The 19,063-nt window shown below is 43.5% G+C and overlaps 1 protein-coding gene across 1 annotated transcript in view; it reads left to right on the top strand.

The window, feature by feature from the left end:
* Positions 1-19,063, top strand: part of KIRREL1 (kirre like nephrin family adhesion molecule 1) — a 428,519-nt gene that overhangs the window by 263,192 nt on the left and 146,264 nt on the right. The window lies entirely within an intron of this gene.

Here is a 19,063-nt window from a genome sequence, read left to right on the forward strand (position 1 = left end):
TGTCACTCAGGTAGTCACTGCTATAGGGGTGAATGTTTTGATTCGTTCTGCATTCTGTCCATCAATTGTGACAGCCAGGGCTGGTTCTAGGATTTTTGGGGCCCAGGGCGAAGGGGAATGTGCGAGACCCCTCTAATTTACATAAGTGACATCTTCAGGGCTCTGGAAGCTGCTTTGTTCAGTCTCCTCCTGGGCCGCAGCTTCCCTCTCTGCCACCTTCAAGCACCTCTTTCACAGCTCATATCGAGTGCTGAGTGTTAAAACTGTGCAGTCGGTAAAGTTCTGACAATGGGCATCCCGCAGTGTCTCTCAATGGGCAGCCAGGCAGGAGACCTTATTGCAGGACACAATGTGTCTCCTTGCAACTGGCATTCCCCTAGGCCTCCACACACCATCCCTGGGAGGCCCAAGGAGGAGGCCCCCTCCTGTAAGCCCAATTGCAAACAGACACCTTTCTTCAATGGGATGACAGGGGCACAAAAGGTTTGGTGGTGTGTTGCACTGGTGTGGGGCCCCATGCTGGTGGACGGAGTGTGAGGCCCTGGGCAGCTGCCCATGCCTAGGACCGGCCCTGATGACGGCTCTTGTTGCTATGAATTTTGGCAGATGTGGTTGATACTGTGGTCCCTGCCGCAACAACAGCAGTGGTTACATGATGTTGCTGCTTTTGTGGCCGCTGTTGTCTCTGCATTGCTCCTTACTGTGATTAAGGCTGTAGTTGCTGCTTTGGTTTCTTCTGTTGTGATTGTTGTTGTCTCTGCTAATATCCATGCCATTGTGACACCTCTTGGCACCTCTTGGCTTTTTTGTGTTCACAAATGTGGTGGCACCTGTGTTTACAGCTTTGATGGAAGCTGTGTCGTTGCTTTGGTTACTGCTGCCCGTATCTCTCCTGTGGTGGTGACTGTCATTGCTACAGGTGTACTTTTCATGATGGCAGCTGTGGTTTGATCCCAAGACATTCTCATTACATTTCCTTTTTGTTAATCTCATGAGCTCTGGACAGCCCTGTACCTTTCGAGCTAAAGTACCTCTCAGCCTAGGTGACATATAATTATTAGACCATTAAAGGATCAACTCCCATAAAAAGAAAAGTGTTTCTTAGCTAGTTCAGTGGCAGACAAAATGCCTTCTCCTCTTCTGTAGAATGTGCTCCTTGAAACATAGAACATTTCTGATCCCATGGCCAAGCTGGATTTGATTTTGAAATAGGTAGGATGACATTCCCAAATCCAGACCTGTTAAGGTGTTTTTACTTTTAGTACTTGTACTTTTTTACATTCCCTTTTAGAATGTGTAGCTCAGAATCTCACTTGATACACCCAGGTAATGTTCTGTCTGGCGTCTGTGGCAATAGCATCAGCATCTTATATGATTAATTATACCACTGCTGGCATGTTCGCACCACCTGACCCCAATCACAAGTCCATTGTGGGCGATGGGCACCTTTTTGTGCTGTGCCTGGTGCGCCCGCGCCTTGTCCTAGCTGGGATTTTGTGAACATCTATTACAAGTCTCTATTTCCACCAGGGTAAGGAAGGTGTCAGTGATGTGATGAATAGCAGAAGGCCTGAATGAGTTGCCAGAGGTGACAAAGGGATCATATGATAAAAGGTCCATATATTGGGTGTCTGTGGTCCATGTTAGCAGAGACTAAATGGGTTTCAGCCGAAGAATGCAATGAATGATGGCTCTGCTTCTTTAGAAGATGACGCCACCTTGGGTTTCATGTGTGTTTCTTTTATATATTTTTTTTTATATTTTTTTTTTATACCATGCTCCTCTTTATGTAGAGTAGAGAAGAGACAACTGGGCAAAAAGCTGGTTCAGGAAGTGATTTGTTTCCCTGAAGTGTTTTCCTCCACTGCAGGGTCACAAGTCCCTTTGTCAGTGTGTCCTATACACACCAAATGAATACAGCCTCAGTGGACACCAACTTCACTCACTACTTCAGAGTGAGGAGAATTGTGGAACCTTTATGAAGATTTTAATGATGACACTACCAATATTGATATTCAAATTGAAACTCTATACCCCTGTATTGGAGGAGGAAGGCAAGCTTGGAATCCCTTCAAGTCTGCCAAACACGTTTCCAATAACAATAGGGTGGAAATGTGTCTTTTGGGGACATTAAGGCTCGGCTTCAACAATGCGGCAGAGATTTCGTCTTTGGCGCAGGCTATTAGAGATGTAAATCCAATTCTGAGACCAAATTTTGAAGGAAAAGAAGGGAATGTTCAGCGAGGCTTCCAAGTTGCTCAAATACAATCGAAGAGTCAAGCAGGCTCTTTCAAGGCACTCCTTCTCGTGACCGCCATCCGCCCCCTCCGAAGTGTCCATGAGACAGTGCCTCAGTAGCCTTCTCGTCACGGCAAAGCCCACTGCGGGGAAAGATCATTCATTGTCTTAGGACCTACGCTATAGAATGCTCTACTTGCTCATCTTCAAAATTATACACGCTTCCCAAAAAAACTACAAATGCGTGTTCTGTTAACTTAAGACCTATCTGGTTTGTGGTTTGCTTTTTGTGATTGTATTGGTTGTGCGTGAAGTATGGCTGTAGTCCCTTGGTGCCATCGGGTGATAGTTTGCATTTCATAAGTAAAATAAATATTCATCTACTGCTCGTGGGCAAAATGGAGGATTCTAGACTAAACTAAAAACATTGACTTGCCCCTTTCGATGTTGATTTAAACTTTGATTCCTGGCTGCAAAGACCACCATGTTTATTCCTGGAATTCCTGGTCTGTTCTTCCGATTAATAATGCAATCCCCCCTCTTAAAACTGTGGGCTAGTTGGGACAGCAAAATAATAACCTACGTCAAATCACCCGCTGTGCGTTCCTAAGCAAAATCAACCATTTTGAGGTTCTTAAAGGCACCGTTGGCAAATGTCAATCCAGACTAATTGTTCTCATAAAGTCCAAAAAGCTCTGTCCGACCACCAGGGACGGCTTTAGGGCAGTGCGACTGGTCCAGCTGCACTGGCCACTGAATTGTGAAGGGGGCTTTGACCTGGGGAGTGAGGTGCTGTGTTTAGCAATAACCTATGTTTGGAGAGATGAGGGGCACTTTTGCCTGGTGGTAGTGAGCGAATCTGGAGAGACTGTGCACTCAATGACATATTGAGTTAGTTCTAATAACTGGACTAATTGGAGCACAGTTTATCTTCTGCCGAAGTGTGAGAGACTAAGGGGGCCCATTAGGATGGCCGGCAGATCGCCCCCGCCCGGCCGGCGGTAGTCACCGCTGGCGGCGATCCACCCGCCATCGACACCTCACAGACCCCCCGCCATATTAGGATGGCTGGGGGGTCCGCGACGGACGGAAAGACCATCCGTCGCTCGACTCATCGACCGGGTGGAAAACATGGTTAATATGGTGGCGGTGTCTGCAAGACACCGCCAGCCATATTATGATTACGGCAGAGATCAGCCAATAGGCATGCGGTCTTTGCTATTGGGGGCCCATAACGGGCCCCCAGGAGGTTGGGGGGTGGAGGGTGCACATGAGGAGACCTATGGAACCCCTCTACATTGGCATGGACAAGATGGCAGGCACTGCGCGGTGCCTGTCACCTTGTGCATGCCAATGCACAACGTGCATTCCCAGCATCACAGCACCGCCCGCCACGAAGCTGGGAATAGGGTTTGCCACCGCCACGGTGGCAGTGGCATCCTAATTGCAGGTGCAGGACCGCCGCACCCCTGGCGGACGGTCCCACATCCCGTTACGGTGGCGGGCAGACAACGTAATAGACCCCTAAGTTGGCCTGAGGTTGCCAGAGGTGAAATACTAAGCCAAACTGGGTTATGCTACAGAAATAAATTACGGGTTGACGAATTGAAACGCTGATCGATATCAAAGGAAGAAGGAGCCAGTGTAAAGATGCAACAAACATAATTTTGGACAATTTTGTTGGCAGGTCATTTTCAAACATTTTTTCAGATGCTTTATATTGTAACTGCGGTCCATGGGCAGCAGGTCTGCTATGCGCGGAGAATAAAAAAACCTAACCACTTTGTGAAGTACAAGTAATGGGAAATTGTTGCAATAGCAGTTTATATCCATTTAAACAGGTTGAACAGCACTATTAATGAAACTGATATGGAATTTAGCCAATCTACATCAAAATAATAGCTTCTGAAAATATGGTTGCACACATTTGGCCTGCCTCTGGTAAAAGGGAATAAATCACGCCGCAATTCTACTTCACTTGTCTTAACGATAGTCTGCAAAAGCTTTACCCTTTTAAGTACTGAGCCCCTGGGGCCCTTCTTTAAAACATTTTATTTATTGATTTTATTGTATTACATAAAAAGCAATCATGGGCTGTGCAGGCAGCCGCGTCGTGCCGGAATGGGCAGGCAGGCTGGCTGGCTGGCTTGCAGCGACTTTAAAGCGGGCCAGCGTGACATACCCGCACTGGTATTTCATGTAGCGTATAGCTGTACGTTGCACTATCCCCTCCAGCACTGGGTGCCATGCTTTGATGGGGTGTTTTATATTAGTGTTGCTGTATTTCATCGTGGTCTAATTGCCTTGGACGATGTCACGGATATACAGGAACCAAAGAGTTGGGTGGAATAAACGTATATTTATTTGAAAGCCCACATTCACCAAAACAAAAATAAAAATGGAGTCACTTGTTTGTGTAATTTAAATTTAAATCTTGGGTGACTAATTCCAAACCTGAGGATTTAGCTAGTCTCATTTCTTGATGTACCATACCTGTGCATAATGATGCATCATGGCTGTTCGTGTAACAGAGCATGTTGGTTGACTAGAGTGTGTGGTCTTGCCAGTTCAGGGTAGTAGACCTGGCCAGGCATATTTAAGAGACCTTACTAGTTCCGGTAGGATTCTTACTTCTTCATAAGTCCAATTGATTTATGTAGTTAGGTTGTGCTCTTTGCAAGACAGACGTAAGCCAAAAGAGTCATATGACGCGACCAGAAGCACGCTGCCTCTCGATTAGGAAATGCTCTTAGAACACAAAACTTGCTTCTCATCATGTCTATCCTATTTTTCCCTCAACGTTGGCTTCAATTACCCTTTGTTAGTATAAAGTCATAAGTTGTAACCTTTCTACAGACAACTTTCTGTTGAACAAAGTTTGCCAAACTTCCTTAGTAAATACAACAGATACAGATGTTTAGGTGGTTGTGACTTGGTTTAATGAATCCAGACATGAAGCCAACCCTCTAAAAAGGATTACGCATTGTTGTTGTTTTCAAGCGTAAACAGACAGTTACGTGGAATTATCTTCTCTAACAACATGAAGGATCAGTTTGGTTGTAGAGAAGTTGTAGATGCGTCTTCCATGCATGCCAGTATTGAACGTGTGCTCTAGCCTAGGAATTTCAAGTTTGAGTTTAGAAAGCAAATGTTTGTGGGGGTGGGGCATTGCAGTTGGGCCAGTAAAGAATGAATCTTAAACCATATATGAGTTATTAAAATGGTTGACCAACTTTCCCAGGTTTGATGTACCATATGTAATATCTGAACTAATCTGAGAATCACCTTCCCAGATCCTGGTACTGAAATCTAAACATTTTGATGTTAGGAGACCCAGAAGTTAGTTTTAGAAAGAACATAGCTTCTTTCCTAGAGTAGCTCCTAGTCACATCCAACAGGGTGGTTTATATGAAGAGTAGCTAAGAGTTGCATCCAGCAGGATTGTTTGACTGATGTGGGATATTTATTCTTGACTTTGTGTGTGTGTTCAGCCTGTGTCCCATGCTGCTTTTGTGCGGCCTTTTGCTCAAAGACGTCGGGAACAGAAGGCGAACAGGCCTATTGTTAGCGGTGGTTTTCTTGATGAATTTTCATGTAATCATTGTGCACTGTAAAACAAATTGGAATACTAAATCCTTGTAATAACGAATTGGAATTGTAAGCTTAATTAAACAATGAACTATATAAACCTATTAAATTTTCTAATAGGATTTCGCTAAAGTAACAATTGAAATTGCGATATTGGTCAATGACCCGTCGCTCTAAGAGCGGCTGCACCCAGAGAAGAGGGAGCCCTTGCAACCAGGCTAAATTACCGGCAGGCGGCACCGCATTCTGAGGCTTGTCTCTCCTTAGGGAGCGTTCTCTCAGATAAGACAGCCACTTCCACCTTGGTTTGCTGCATTAAAAAATAAGAGCGTTGCTTCCTTGATATTAATGGAAATGAGCACTATCAAACTGCGCTTGCGGAAAACAATATAGTTTACAATGCAGAATCACTTTTATGCTTTATAATGGTAATTGAATTGTGCATGCTCTTGTGAGGCTTCAGTTTCTTGGTCAATTGAAACCTTTTTCAACATCCACACAAATCTGTGGTGACTGTCTGAAGTTTCAACTCTGATTCCAATGGCCTACTGGCATAGAACATACTAATGTTTCAAAGCTAATTTCTTGCAGAGTCATGTTCCCTTTCAACTTTATGTTCAACTTACCTTTAGATCTTCAGAGTTCTCTAAACTGTGGCCGTTATTGGTGCAGTACGGAGACCGGAATCAGCCCTCACAAGAGCAGGCGAGATCTCTAGACCTAAAGTCTCACTTTATCCACATTGGACTAACCCTTAATGTTCTCTTAATGGAAATAATGAAGATGACTATATTAAAAAATGTTTGCCAAGTGCTAAATGTATGGGGTTGTGTGTCCTAAATGCTCTAGTTATACTTGGGGCATGTGCCTACACCTGCTAAGCAATAACGAAGGGGTTGTACTTGCTCTCCATGCCACTGGAATCAAGCTATCCTGGCTGAAGAGGGGTGAAACCATGAAACCGGTCCTAGGATGCTTGTTTCCAGTCCAGGGAGGACCTGGCCTGGCAGTTCGGGCTGGACTGTTCCCATTGGGCACAGGGTCAAGACTGATTTGCATATGGCTGGGTCCAAAAAGGAATGGCATGGTGAGCAAAAAAACGATGGATTTAGGCCCAGATCTCTGTACTGGGGTGAATGTATGACATTGTTCTGCATTCTGTCCATCAATAGTTCTTTTTGTACTTGAGAAAGCCGCACAAGGCTGATTCCGAAGCAGAGCCTCATAATATTTGGCTTCAGAAGGAACACAAAGTTTTGTTAAAGTGAACCAAACCAGAAGTAGCATGTTCAGCTTTGAGTATCAGATAAATGTAATGTAGCCAATTGGGACAGGATCAGAGATGGGCAGGCCTAAAATTGAAAGCATGGGGAAACTCGAGATCTAAACAACAGATCTACCATCGAGTGATTTTATTTACAGACCAATGAGCTGAGATGGACTTTATCTGCCTCTTAAATCTATATGGAAGAGTCCAGTCATGAGTTAGCAGGGATCCGGTCACACCAGCAAACCGACTAATTATACGTTCAGACTAGAAGATGGAAACCATGGTGCTACAGAGCGATTACCCTTCTTGTGAAGCAAGCTAGCATGCTGTAAAAGAATAAAGGGGGAGAATTGAGGCTTTCAGTGAATTGGACTTATAGCAGGTACTTATAAACTAACAATATGCCCTCGGCCAATATACATTCCCGATGAAGATAGGAATACGCATTCCATCAAATTTCTCTGGGGGAGGAGGCGTTCCAAGCCCACTCCCCACAACATGTGCCAAGGAGAAGGTTGAGGCCAGGGCTTTAAGTGGCATGAAAAAACTGGGGGGGGGTCTCTCAAAGGGGCGTGACCAATGTAATTAATGGCTTGGCTCTAAACACGCAAGCTAAAAATCTGTGCTTAGCATAGTGTGCTGCCCGACTTGTATTTTGTTGTTTCTGTCACTGCATCCAGATATCTGTTACAACAAGTAGCATCATACCTACAACAAGGCAGGACTATTGGCTTTGTCAATGGTTGTTATTTGCATAAGATAAACAAGCAGCAACTTCGGCTTGCATATAATATTGAAAAAGCTTTCACTTAAAGCCCTGGTGACACCACGACAATGTTGCTGCTCCCGAGTTTCAAAAAGAGAAGGGAAATCCAGAGAGAAAATGACTCTTTAAAAGATTTCCCTTCTCCTACAACGCTCACCTGGCATGACGTCATGCCGTAACTTTTCCACTAATAAGAAGTGAGCGGTGTAAGCACGTGCACATGATGTACCTGCTGTCACTGCTGTCCGGAAAAAACGGACCGCCTGTGCCAGGGCACAAAACCGAGCCCGATAGAGACCCGTTTCGAGGCCCCCTTTAAAAAACTGCCGGTGCTCAGACCCGGTGAGACCCAGCCCACTTAAAGCTCTGGTTGAGGCTCATGGGAGGTCATGCAAGTATTGTAGCATTAATCACTAATAACGGGAAGGTCTCGAAAGGAAGATCTATGTTCTCTTATTTAGTGATGAGTAAAGGACCCCAACAAGTAAATATCAGCAGACCTATGAAATGAGGCTTGACTAGGTATGGTCCCCCCCCCCCCCCCCCACCCTATATGCAAAGGGCGGGTTCACCCCAGGACTTCAGCACGGGCCTCCCAAGGCTTTGTTAACCAGTAAAACATTTTCAAGTATGCCAACTGTGCAAGTTCCACCTAGGTTTGTTCTATTGATAATGTAGCCATACATTTACACAGAAGCAGGTTACAGTTTGTTTCTGAACTCTTTTGGAAGACCTTGTTGTAGTGCTGTCAAAGGCATAAATTAAATAATACTTAATGCTAATCTAGTCTAAATTATGAGGTTTTTTTTACTTGCTAGATTATTATTGTATTGGGTTGGGGAGAGAATGTGGCCTAGCGGCTAGGGCGGTCAACCTCCAATCTGGGGAACCGAGTTTGAGTCTTGGCAACGACGCGCACCATCCTGTGATTCTTGGCAAATCACTTAATCTCCCCATGCCTAACAAAAATGAATGTGTCCTTATGTAACGCAACTGGTGCTCATGTAAAGCGCCCTGATACCGGATACCTTCGGGTCAAGTTCACGCTATATAAAACTCCGGGGGGGAAAAAAGGATGAAAAAAAGGCAATTACTTGACTCATCATGCAGTAAAGTACAATTGGGTGTAGTTGAAGTATCCATCAAAGAGGAATTAAAATATGGAGTTACTAAGTGTTACTGCTTCTAGTATATGTGACACCTCTACAAGAGTAAACCTTTAGTTGGGTTTGGTTTTCAATAAAGGGAGGCGTTTGCCAAAAGAGGGTTGTTGGTGTACTTCTCGTATATATGCCTGATCCCAAGGACCTGGTCAGGGAAGGGAGCTGGGACTGTGCTCTGGGAGTTGGCGAGAGTAGCCTCTTTGTATCTATGGGCTTGAGACTAGCTTCAACAAGCAGTCTCCAGGCCTTTTCTAAGAAGATGGAAATCAGTTGACATGTGCTTAAGAACTAATACTGCAGACCCAATCCTTCCCAGCATTTCTAATTCCTCATGCGACCCAGGGCGAACCTCAACTGTCATTTCTCATCACCTCCAGCATTTCACTTGTTTTGTTTATTTCCACCAGCATTGAACATCTGCAAAAACTGTGTACTTCCCCCAGTGGGATAGAGACGTATCACTCTGAGGTGAATAGGAGCTTGCCAGACTCATTAACTCTTATTAAGTCCCCTTCTTCTGTCCCCCCCCACCGCTCCTTTACCCCCCACCTTATCTCTTTAAAAATGCAAATTAAAAATCAAAGGTGCCAGAGAGCTGCTGCACTGCCAATTCTTGTTTTTTTTTTATGTAATACCGCCTCTTTCTGCTGCTGCCACTACTCCAGTGCCAGGTTGAAGCCATTTGCTTAGCAAGGAATTGAATCTGTTGATTTCCCCAGGCGCGGCATGACAGTTGGGAACCACAAGGCACTGAGAGAGTCGCATCCTAGTCCGTAATTTGGTATCCTCAGGCTGCCATTTTATTTTTATTTATTTTGCTGAACGTACGTGACTGGATCAGCCGTCAATTTTTGGCGCCATTACCTTTATTGATCATTTGTCGGCATTGCTGAGTGACGTGGGGAGAGGAACAACGTGATTGACTGGGATGAAAGCCCGATCCATTCAGACCCACAATTAAAAGCAATTGCTCTCCCTGGAGCTCTCACTAATAAAATCCCTCCTGGCTACCATTGCAGTCTGGTGTCTAAGCTTGTCTTTGTCAGCGGGGAATTGGGCGGAAGCTGTGCGCTCCCTTTCAACTAGAGCTTTGGCGTCTCTCTGCCGCAGTCAAGGCCAGGATCTTGGAAACGAGCAAGTTCATAGATGAATGGTACTGGTTGCCCTACGCGGTGACCCGGCGGTTGGGTCCGCCCAGGGAGACACCGCTCAGGACCCTGCTCAGGTGATGGGGTTGCCAACACAAAGAAATGTCACTCCCGGGAGCTGGTCTTTACTTTCTTGCGTGCTCAGTTAAATTAATGCAGAGATGCAGCCTTTATTTCTAGAGATAAATCCTTGGTTCCTGGAGAGGTTGTTAAAGGGAAAGTGTCACCATTACAAAACATGAAACCTATTAAAGTAAACGAGTCCCCTGATAACAGCTATGACTATTTTTTTCAATTAGGAATCATTCTCTATAGGATATTTTGGCGGGTATCCAAAGTGCAAGGTTTGATCAAAGTGGAAGTGTCCGCCATTTTGAGACCGGTCTAACATTGTATTTAGAAACCTGAGCCGGCCAACCTTCTGCTTTTTTTCTGCTTGGAGGAGAAACACTATTTCTATTTCAGCTGCATTTTTTTTGCATGTGAACTTAGAAGTAAAAGTTGGAAGTCAGAATAATGCATATATTGTATTTGTATTGTATTGAAATTGCCTTTGTATAGCGCTTACTACCCCTGACGAGGCGTCAAAGCGCTTTTTCAGCGAGTAGCACGCTACTCTGGGACCCATGGAGGATTAGTGTTGAACTATATAGTGAAACATGCAAGTACATTTCAAGTGGGGGATATGTTAGTCAGTTATTTGGATTCAGAAGGATAGAAGAGGAAAAAAGGTTTGTATTTATATAGCGCTCATTACCCCTGATGGGGTGTTGAAGCACGCTACTCCGGAAACCCATAAAGGATTAGTGGTGAATTAGTACGGTGAAATACGAAAGTAATTTGAGTGGTGGATATTAGTCAGTTATTTGGAGTGAGAAGGATAGCGGAGGGACAGAAGAGGGAAAAAAGGTTTGTATTCATATAGCACCTGTTACCCCTGATGGGTGTTGAAGTGCTTTTCTGTCGAGTAGCACGCTACTCCGGAACCCATAAAGGATTAGTGGTGGAAAATTAGTGTAGTGAAATATGAAGTAATTTGAGTGGTGGATATCTTATTAAGTTATTTGGTTAGAGAAGGGTAGGTGGCAGGATAGAAGAGGGAAAGAGGTTTGTATTTATATAGCGCTTGCTACCCCTGATGGGGTTTTGAAGCACTTTATTGGCGAGTAGCATGCTACTCTGAAACCCATAAAGGAAAGGATTAGTGGTGAATTAGTATAGTGGAATATGGAATTTTAGAAGTGAACATGTTAGTCTGTTATTTTGATTGAAAAGGATAGTGGAGGGATAAAAGAGTGAAGGGTTTCTTTTTTTAGGTCGTAGCAGTGGGAGGAGGCTTTTGGATGAGTAAAAAGGGTTTTTGGAGGGGAAGTGTCAGAGGGAAGAGTTTAGAAAGGTTTGTTTTGGGGGATCAGTATAGTAAAAGAAATGTCAGATGATGTAAGGAGGGGAAGAGCACAAGAGTGTCTAGAAAGGGTTATTTTGGGGATCATAGTAGTGGTATGGGGTTTGGGATAAATGAGAGAGTGGATGTGGAGGATATATTGATAGATGTATAGGCTGAGAAATATGGTAGTGCATTAGAAAGAGTAGCAGAAAGAAGTTTGAGATGAGTCAGAAAGTTGGGCTAGAAGATGTATTGAGAGAAGTTTAGGCTGAGAAATAGGGTAGTGCAATGGAAATGCTGAATTAGAAGAAAGTGATAAATATATAGATCCATAAGTACATTGAAAGTATATAGATGCAAAAAGGAAGTAAGTATATGTAGATTAAAGATATTGATAGAGGTACAGGATGAGAAATAGGATAGTGCATTGGATATGCTTTTTCAGGAGAAAAGTAACAGACACACAGATCCAAGTACATGGAGGGTACATAGATGCACAATGGAAGCAAGTACATGTAGAACAAGGATGATATTTTTAAACATTTTTATAACATAATTATTCTACATGTTTATACAAAGCAATACACAAAGATAAGTACATATCTATAGTGGAAATAAATGCGTATATACAGAGGGACACATACATAGGGTGGGTATTACTGAATGGTAAAATGGGCAGCATTTGTGGCCCTGGTTCCGATCAGTCTTAAACCAGCTCAAACAGGCAACTGCCCTTGTCCTCTCTGCCCTTAGCTTCGACGCCTGGGCTGAGACGCCCTAAGCCTTGGCCTTTTATAGCCCTAGTAGTCGGGTGACCCCTTCAGTCAATGAGAATCCTAGCCCTAATACTATCCAATCACAATACTAGCCCTAAAATCTAGAACCAATAGGAGACCAGGACCTTACAGCCAATCTTAGCCCTAGTCCAAGCACCCAATCAGTTTCAAAACCCCCGATCTCTACGTCCAATAGAGGCCCTAGCCCTACCAGTAGTCCCAACCGAAGTCCAAGCAATCAATGGCACAGGAAGCCCTTTTCCCTACTTCCAATAGAAAGCCTAACCCTACTCTTAGTCCCTCACCTAGTCCAGCAACCAATCACACCAGAGGCCCTAATCGCTACTTCCAATTAAAGGCCTAGCCCTAGTCCAAAAAACTAATACCACAGGAAACCCAAGTCCCTACTTCCAATAGAAATCCTAACCCTAGCCCTTTTCCCAACCCTACATTGATTGAGTCACAGACCCAGAGACCGATCAGAACCCTCAAATACACAACCAATGAGGACAGTAACCTTAACCCAATAGAAACACCAGATACAACCACCAACCAGTGTACACATGTACCAAACAATAGCAGACTATATAAGGTCACAGCTACCTCAGACAAGGTTTGCTGGCCAGGGAGTTGGAAGCTGCTCCTCTATTCAGAAATCTCCTAGGATACAGACGGGCTCAATCCACACTTTGGACTTCTGCAGGGAATGGCCTAACATACTTGTCCTCTAACACTGTCTGTATAAAACTTTACTCCCTCTCCTGGCTAAAAACCAAAATGCACAGTCCCTATTAAACACAGTTAAACAGCTCATAGCACATTACTGCTGTCTCAGAGCACTCTCTGGTGTAGAATATCCCTGTTGCTTGGGTGTGGGGGGGAAGGGGGACTGGATTCACTGACTTGTTAACACATTAATGTTATAGAGTCTCTTACCTCTTTTGCATATTATTGCTATAGTATTGAAACCTCACCGTGTACGAACACCAGTGATTCATGTAAACAATGGACTTTTGAACAAAGTTAATAAAAAGAGTTTATTAAAAAAAAGAAATAAAAAAATGCATACCATGCTTTGCCCCTAACCACGTACTCACTTCACCCAAGGCAGTACCAGAACTGACATAAAGGTATCTTTTAACTCATTCCTAATTCAAAGAAGACCGGCATAGCTGAAAATGACAAAATGGCTTGAAAGTGAAACGGTTCATTATTACCCTCATTGGTGGTACTGATTGGCCATCTTGTGACAATTGTATTAATGCAAGAAGAATGCCAAGGAAATGTTTATAACCCAGATTATTTTACAAAACAATTGAAATCTAGAGGAAAGGAAACTGTATAAATAAAGCAATCGTTCATTATACATTTTAGACCAAGAGGGGGAAGTAGATGCTGCAGATTAGGCTACTTGGAGGGCAGGAGCTTAAATGGTAGATATCGCAAATTGTTTTAAGTGGACCACTTTCAGGTTACCATGTAGGATGAGAATAGATCTATAGGTGGTGATATAGACATTGGTTTAAATTTTAGGATACAGATGTAAGATTAGAATTGTGGTGCGAAGATAGTTGAATGGGTTATGCGCAGCAGTAGAAGTGTCACAACTGCCTGCACAGTCATACCATTTAAGACAAACTCAAATCTTAAATTGTCTCAGAAAAGTAACGGAGCATAGGACACCAATAAAAAAATTGAGTAGTGCTACAACGGCTGTATTAACAAAATAGCGTTTTTTTCTAGTGCTGCTAAGAGAAAATGGATGCGTATAGTTACCCAACTCAATGGTACTCATTTCATCAAACGTGGAGGAGCTATCAAATCTTAAATATAATTTAGACAACTGCCCAAGTCAGCTAAATATTTGCACACAGAAACATTTGCCCTGTCCGCTTGAAAAACAGATACATTCTAAGTCGATTGGTTTGAAACCGTGATAAAAGCTGGGGTAGGATACATGCCAAACTGTAAATAAACTTTGCAGTCGGAAGTTTTTATGACCAAAGTGATGCATGAGATCATCAATTTAAGTGAGTCCTTACAATACTGTGCCTCCACCTCCACCATTCCTTAGACCACTTTGACAGTGATTTCACCTTGTAGTATCAATCGATAGTAACATTTTGATGATACTGTGATGTAGTGCATAGTAATGGTTAAACTCTAACATTACCCCCATTGTACTTAATTTAGACTACCCACACAAGCAAATGTTTTATATGCATCTTTATAATGAGGGAATGAACCGGCTCAAAATGTTGTACTACATTGATTTAAACAACTACATATCATTAAAGATCAGGTCGCAATGGCATATTGCTCTATTGGTCAGCTTTCTGTCTGGTTTAAGACGACCGGTATGAATGGGGGTTGTCAAAAGCCCAGGGCCTAGGTGTCATCAGAAAAAAATTACTATTTGCAAACCTGCCATAATATTACGCTCAGCTTCACTATTCCTACTGGTGGCTCTTCGACTGACAAGAGCAGGCCAAGAGCTCTAGGCCAGACTTTGTGGAATGTCTTGTTAATGGAAATGAGAAAATCTAAAGATCACATGGCATTTTGGAAGGTCTTAAACAGTAATTTATTTATTATCTTAAAGTGGGTCGTTTCAAGAAGTAGCTTCATATGCAGTACCAAGGAAGGGGTGGGTAGTATCAATACATTATGTGCATTTTCAGGGTAAAATATGTTTTCTAGGGGATGGTGTTGCCAGTTTTCTTAATGCACATAAAAGACATTGATTTATACCTTAAATCAAAGAACCAAACAGACAACTACCAAAGAGGTTCAAATTAAGCAGAAAAATCAATATGTATTTTTTGGGTATGACAACAGCGGAGTAAGGTTTTCGGCCTCTCTTACCAAGCGCACCAGTTCCATACACTCTGGCAGGTTTCAGAGCTCTCTCGGCTTTAGTGGACTTTGTAGCAGCAACCATCTTCATTGACTTTGTAATTTTCTGAGTGCTTTTGATGGACTTCAAGCGTCTTGTAATTTCTTTCAAGGTCCAAGAGAGCATGGAATGCGAGACCAACCTAGATCCATATGAGGACCTCGGTGCACTTGCCTCAAGAATCTCCTTTTTACCCAAAGTTATTGCACTACTGTCAAAAGCCTCATTATTACATGAGCTGTTACACCTTGTTTGCGTACCGTTATGCTTATTGGTTGTAATAACTAGGATGGTGGCATTTGATACAGGTCCAACATGTGCTGATGATCCACTTGGACTGTGTTTTAATACTGTTCCCGGATGTTTCTAGCTGACCACCACCTCCCCTTCACCTTCCCTTCTATGGCCATCGTTGGGTAAAGTTCAGGTTTGCTAACAGTAACTTATCGCACATTACAAGTGGAGGGGCTGAGAGGGAAAATGTATTCTCTCAGCATTACGACCCCTACATTGGCGCAAAATTTCTAGCACTTCATCACCCTCCGGACGGAATTTATTTGCGGGGAATAGATGCGAGTGCTGGCCCTGTCTCTAATGGCGACTGCCGCAAGGGATTAGAAAGCTACCAAACTCAGGCCAAGCAACACCCGCACCTCGTGCGGCATGGCTCATTTGAATGGGTAGAGTAGAGTATGAGGAACACGTGCTGTTTCGATCTAAAGCTACTTTTTTATTCAGATTTTATTTTAAATTGAAAAATCTAACACTTTAATTACTGTGCCATTGTCCCTTTGGACATTTTAGCTTTGAGTGTATTTATTTGTTTATTAACACAATGTGATTTCTTATTGTATGCTGCTTTTATGGTCATAGACTGAAATAAAATATTCAAAGAAAAATGACCTTACAATTCTCAAATCTGTGTTCTATTCTCCAATATGGTGGTGAGACTTACTTGTTAAGTGTTTTTTGTGTAATATGATCATGTCGCACAGATTGACTACCCTGTTCAGAACTATCAGTATTTTACCCCTATCATGTATTCAATTCTTTGATATCCGTCAACACTGATGGATCAAACCCATTCCAGGCAGGATGGAGTTCTGTTCAAAAGCATGATTGATAGATTTATTTATAGGGTGATTGATAAAGGATTTGTGGAACGCTGCATTCCTGCTCTCAGCTGGAGACTCATTTGTCACCGTCTTGGCTGCTTCCATCATCATCATTCAGGCTGCACTCTTTTGACATTACTCTGGCAATTACAAGCCATTCTTCTTGGCATATTGAGGTGTTTTATTCATCTTAATATTGAATGATCACACTGCCCTGAAGGGAAGCGACTTTCCTTGATATGGAAGTAGGAGGCAAAAGCTCCGTTTACCTCCTAGTACATGAATTGAACTCGCGAGATGCTTATAATCCTTACCTTGGAATATGTGGATTTATTAAAAAGCCCTTACGTTATCAAAATGTTGAAATTGATCCACCGAGTCATTGTTCTTTATAGTACCTTTGTCAAGTTGCATGGCCTATATTCAATTTTTCTTTGTTTTTTTTAAAGACTCTATAAGAAAGAAATTTACCCTTTTATATTTAAAATAAAAAACGTTTTAAACCTCCTCAGAATGGGGCTGTGCCTTGAGGTACGACCACCTGTGTTCAGAGGTATACATGCTTCAGGGATTCGGGTCCGTTGGTCCCCTCAATTTCAGTTTAATATTACCCAGTCAGCTGGATCTTCGTCTAGGTGGCAAATGCAACATTTCATTGACATCTAAAACCAAAAAGAGTGACTACTGTGGAAAAATGTAAGCAACACCCCTGTTGATTGCCATTGTGCTTAGCAATATTGTGTATTGCTTACATTTTTCCACAGGAGCCACTATTATTGGTTATAGTTTATGTACTCTGGTTCCATGTGAGTAGGGTTTCCCTTGTTTCCTTTGCACAACATATTATTGAAACCTAATTACCAGTTTACGCTGGATTATAGAGGTGCATTCCTCTTTCCCAGAGGACCAAAAATTAAAAAAATATCTAGATCATTGGACAACCACAGGAATCTCAAACAATGGTATTTCCTTTTAATACCTGCTACAAAGCTTAGCCCTGCCTGCAGGGTTACCTTATCTCACAGGTGTCACGCATACTAGCAGCCGTAACACTGGGTAACTTCATATTTTAAGTACCATTCCATTGCTTTCAGACCACAAGTCCTAGAACTATGATTGGCCCAGCAGCCAAGACCTGTGCGGTGTCTGCCCGACTTATAATGATTCATGGCGTGTCATTGTAACTAATGAATTCGCCACCTGATGCCTTTTCTGTGGGTGACCTGTGTGAAATGAGCAGATACCCATAGGCCAGTTCCCAGTGGACAGGTATCCATATCGCACACAGAAAGTAATGCGCCATCAATTAGGTCCTCCCAGGCTGAAAGGCGCTCAGTGAGATTGATGAAGATGGCTCATGGGAGCAGCAGCTCCTCTGCCATCCTTAGGCACTTAGTTTGCCTCTTTTATTTTTTTACCCATTCCATTTTCTTTCAGTTTTTTTGTATATTTTTTTTGCCAGACACCATTTCACAGATGGAATTCCTCCTCTGAGGCTGAACGTCAGTGCAGTGCTCCCAGTTGAGTCTGTTTAAAAAATGCAGTGCCTCTTATTCCTGTAGCCTCTTAAAAACAGATCAACCATTCCCCATTTCACTACCGGTCCATTATGATCTCTAGATTCATGATTTGCTGGAAAATGATATGGACGTACACACTTGCGGATGCTGAAGGGGCACTTGTGCGGTTATTGATGCCTGTATGCACAGGGCTGTACTGCAGACAGGCATGGCCTAGACTGTGTAACATGGGCACTACCACAGATATTGTTAAGATGTGTGTGCGGGAATGTTTGACTCGTGCTGATGACGCACTTTCTCATTCTGATAAGGCCACAGAGGCCCTTGCTCTAATGGAGACAAGAAGTCAACAAAAGCGAAGGATAGGATGCTTGAATTAGTCTCAGCCACTGGTAATTACTTGGGGCCGCATCCTAGTCCATTATTTCTTTGGGCCACCCTGCCCCCTCCAATTGGACCCAGACATATGCAAATCAGCCTTGATCCTGCTTCAGTAGGAATAGTCCAGCTCAGACTGCCAAGTCCGTTCCTATCTGAACTTGAACACGAGCAACCAGGGCCGGACTGGCCGTAGCGGGCACCGGGCGTTTCCCCGGTGGGCTGCCAGGGTGTGGGCTGGTTTTTGGCTCCCGCGGGGCCATTTTTGTTACCGGGGGCTGGAAATATCGCCCCCCGTAACAAAATCGGCTGAAGCCGGCCCTAGCAAACAGCTCGGCCGCAACCCCCCCTCCCCCTCAGGGGGCTGGCCGAGCAGTTTGCCAGGGCCAGTTTCGGTTCCCAGTACGGCCCTGTGAGCAACCCCAAACTGATTTTGCCTTAGTTGGGGCTCCTCATTAGGGTGCAGCTTGGCTACAGTGGGCAAGGACACACTCATGCTGATCTGGACTGGGGAGAGGAAATTCCACTAATGTTGACATCAATCAGCAATGTGGATATAAAGAGTGTGGCTTTGATGTGGACAGGAAGCTATTGCAGATATGGACTCTGAACTTTCACCTTCATTATCGTAACTGACGAGGTCTGAGGAATGGCACTAAAGCAGGGTGGCTTCTAAACTGTGGTGTAGTGCATAGTGCAATCAGTTGAATGTAACTAATGTGGAGTCTAGCGGGGTCAATGTGCAGTATCATGGAATGAACTATGTTTTGCTGCAACCACTTGCACCATTATCCACAAAACAATGCAGTCCAATAATG

Source organism: Triturus cristatus, chromosome 12 (assembly GCF_964204655.1).
Source record: "Triturus cristatus chromosome 12, aTriCri1.1, whole genome shotgun sequence".
NCBI classification, from domain to species: domain Eukaryota; kingdom Metazoa; phylum Chordata; class Amphibia; order Caudata; family Salamandridae; genus Triturus; species Triturus cristatus.